The sequence below is a fragment of the Phyllostomus discolor genome, chromosome 3 (genome assembly GCF_004126475.2).
Source record: "Phyllostomus discolor isolate MPI-MPIP mPhyDis1 chromosome 3, mPhyDis1.pri.v3, whole genome shotgun sequence".
NCBI lineage: Eukaryota > Metazoa > Chordata > Mammalia > Chiroptera > Phyllostomidae > Phyllostomus > Phyllostomus discolor.
Window position 1 is genome coordinate 180,689,220 of NC_040905.2, and position 3,922 is coordinate 180,693,141.

At 42.0% G+C, this 3,922-nt stretch overlaps 1 long non-coding RNA gene across 1 annotated transcript; it reads left to right on the forward strand.

Moving 5' to 3' along the window:
• The first annotated feature begins 767 nt into the window (after nt 1–767).
• On the forward strand, nt 768–1,983 carry LOC118499354. Its single transcript, XR_004901868.1, has 2 exons — nt 768–1,278; nt 1,773–1,983. It is a non-coding gene; the product is annotated as an uncharacterized LOC118499354 (long non-coding RNA).
• Nucleotides 1,984–3,922: the final 1,939 nt, after the last annotated feature.

A 3,922-nucleotide genomic window follows, 5' to 3' on the forward strand; every position in this document is an offset into this window, starting at 1 on the left:
TTCTTATGTATGAACAAGATATGGAAGCAGCCCAAGTGTCCATCAGTTAGATGAGTGGATAAAACAAGTACTCAGCAGTAAAAAAGAAGAAAATTTTACCCTTTGCAACAGTATGAATGGACCTGGAGAACATTATGTTAAGTGAAATAAGCCAGTCATAGAAACACAAATACCATATGATTTCACTCATATGTGGAATCTAATGAACACACTGAACTAACAAGCAAAACAGAGACAGACTCATAGATGGAGAGCAGATGACAGCTGGTATGTGAGGGGAGGTTAGGGAGTGGAGGGACTGAACAAAAAGGAAAAAAGTACTCATGGACAAGGACAACAATGTGGTGATTGCTGAGGGGAGGAGGGTATAAGGGGGCTAAATGATAATGGAAAAATATACAATAAAGATTAAATTAAAAAATATATATAAATAAAAGAGTAACATCTTGGTGAGGAGGATGCCATAGACAGTGACAGAGAAGGTTCTGTGTGGACTGTGAGCACATCAGAAATGGAAGGACACAGCTCATTCTAACCTTCCATTTTACAGATGAAGAAACTGAGGCCTGGACTGGTGAGGTGATGGACAAGCTAGGTGGTCCCATGCTGAGGGAGCAGAGGCAAATTTCAGGAAGGGCCGGTGAAGGAATAAATAGGGGGAGGGAAAAATATCAAGTTTAGTGAGTAGAAAAAATAGGAGTTACATTTGCAAATTAGGGAAAAGTGTACCTCAGTGTGCCTTGCTGGGAGACGAACAAAAGAAGAAAAGGAGACTATAGAATATTTTGTATTTTTGCAACTAAAGAAGTGAAGTGAGGCAAGAACCCAGTGGGCATTTAACCAAGTAGGGTTAGGTCTTTAGCCAGAGTCATGCTGGGCATTATAACAATGTGGGCGAAAAAGCAACATAAAGTGGAGTGAAGGCCACTGGGGTGGAGCAACATTTGGCTTACTGAGCTCTCTGCACTTTGGAGGGAAATTGGAGAAGGAGTTTGGGAGGACTTAGTGCCAGGCACAAAATGAAATCACATAAGGAATAATTTGATTTCTATACAAAAGGGTGAATTTAAATCTATGATTCAGAAATACTTGTTACTTAGCCCATTTGCAGATATGTGGGGCCACATGGACTGGGAGTGTGAGTACCAAGGTGAGGCCAGAGAGAACCCATGTGACTTCCCAGCTATCTCCTCCCCTTCTGAGGGGATCACAGAGCCAGGAGATGCATCAGGAGACATGGAATTGAAGAAGCCTGGGTCACTCTGTCTCCACATCAAGGTGAGTTATCCTGGAGAGTTGGCAGACCTACAATGGATGATGCCTGTGTGAGAAATGCTATTAAATCACTGTGATTTGGGTTGTTATAACAGCATGTGCCTACCTACCTGACTGCCACTATCTATGCTATCAACTTATACATTTCTCATTTTTATAAAGTAAAATAAAAATGAAACACACCACATTGCTTTAGCCTCCCCTTACTTCCTCCCTGGCTTTGTCCTTTCTCTCTGCCTATTGCATGCTTTCCCTCCATTTCATCAGGGTTGTTGCTTTCCTGGTGAAGCCATGGCCTGTGCGCGCTCCCTGGAAACCTGCATTTGGAATCCAGGCTCCAATGTCAGGGCCAGAGGCCTCTCCTCAGTGGTCACTTGGAAAGGCCCCATTCTTTGAAGCATTGCACAGGCTCACTCTACCCTCTGGAAGAACGCTAGGGGGATGCAAGACTTAGAAAATAGGCACCCCCTTTTCTACTTACTTTCTCCCACCTGCAGGCCCCAGAACATCTGTCAGCATGAGGCTGGGAAATATTTCATGTCCTGAAAGCTCTGCATTTGCTTCTGTTATCACTAACATGAAGGGCTATTGCTCTATTTCAGGTGCTGCTAGCAAAGGGGAAAACCACAGAAAAGGGAGAAACTGGAAGAAAACTTCAACCAACTGTGCAATTAATTAAATGGTAATAAATAAAAATTTGAGAAATCAGATATTTTGCGGTTGATTTTTATGACTTTTAAAATAATATAACTGGTGGCAAAAAACTCTCCAAAATCCAAAACCACAAGTCACATTTTGGTTTTGGGTTTTTTTGTTCAAAATACAAAACACTTGGGAAAGATCATTTGAGCTGTATTATCCCTGTAGAGGTTGAAATTCTCTTCCTTTAAATGATCCCTGAACAATTTACATGTCTTTTTAAATTGGAATCAACATTTCTGCTTGAAGACTTGGTAATATTAATGTTAATTTATATAAAGCACCTCACAGTTATTAGAGCAATTTCTCAGACATTATCTCATTTCATCCCATTGCTTGTTGGTACATGCTCTTACTTATGTTTCCAGATGTTAAGAAGCTTGTCCAAAGTCCCTCATCCTGAATCTCCCAGGATATTCTAGATCAGGGATCAGCCAATGGCAGCCATGAACCAAATTCTACCCACCACCAGTTTTTGTATGGTACGTGAGCTTAGAGTGGGTTTTATAGTTTTAAATGATTGGGGGTAGAGTGAGGGAAAGAAGAAGAAAATTTTGTAACACAGGAAAATTATATAAAATTCAGATTTCAGCATCCATAAGTGAAGTTTTCTTGGCGCTCAACCATGTTTACATATTATCTATGGCTGCTTTCTCGCTGTAAGGGCAAAGTTGAGTAGTTGCAGCAGAGACAATTTGGACTGCAAAGCCTGAACTATTTACTCTCTGGCCCTTCACAGAAAAAGTTTGCCGACCTCTGTCCTAGATCATGGGCTTATTCCATTGCACAAGAGCTGTCTTTCCAGAACCCTAGCAGACTCAGGGACAAAGGCAAAACCCACAGGGATCTGGTTTGCAAGCCCAATAGAAGAGGCTTGGAATTTGGCCTGCAATGAAAGGCTAGTGTTTTAAATCCCGAGTGTCTCAGTCCTCCTGATTGGTGAATTGGAGAGTGGGGTCTCAGCCTCCGGGCTGCCAGGCAGCTTCCTCGTCCAGGGGGCATTGGAAATGCATCCTCACAAATCCTTTCCCAAAATGAAAGGGCGGTGTTCCCCTCTGCCCCTCCTTCACCTTCTCAACCCCAGGAAGAAGTAGTTCATCAACTAACTGATGGGCTGTCCTTAGAGTTAGGAGAGTGAAACATCCCAGCTTACAGGCAGCGGGGACAAGGAAGGAAGGGAACAATGAAAGGCTCTAGTGTTTGTTTGGTTTTTAATGCAGAGTTATTTGATGCACTGTTCTGCTCCTCGTGCACCTGCCCCCACCATGGAGACCGTCTGCAGTAGGTGGAACAACAAGCTACTTTGAGTGGGGTGGGTAAGACAGGATGGAAGAATCGGGCACAGAATGCATCCTCTGCTTTTGAGAAGAACTTCTAATTTATTTTTACTTCCTACTTTTTCTACCTGCAAGAAGAGATAATATTAAAATATAGCATTATCTCCCTTTCTCTGAGTGCCTATAATACATCATTCAATTTGGATTGAAATAGATGGTCTCGTGTAACTGTCTCCATAACTCTCTAATACCATAACAGACTGAAATCTGGTGTCTAAAACCCTTTCATGGTGGTGAGCCAGTGCATAGTCTATGTAATGCCAACATTCAGGTTTTTCCCACCAAACTTCAAGAGCTCCACAAAGTCAAGTGTGTTTTGAATCACAGGCATGTTTTGCTCTGTGAAAAGTCATGACATCCCTGCTATAGAGAAGCATTCCCCCAGTGCATTTCCACAGAGAACCAACTCCTGGGACCTTAAGGAATTTAAAAGAAAAAAGGCTTAATTAGATTTCTTTACTTGAGGACTTCTCAGAGCCTTTAATACATGGGATTCACTGCCTTTTCCATCTCTACAATTTTAAGGCATTTTATTTGGCCTCTCAGAGCCTTAGTTTCCTCCTCTGAAAAACAGAAACAAAATATCTGCCTCTTAAAGTACTAAATGCTAT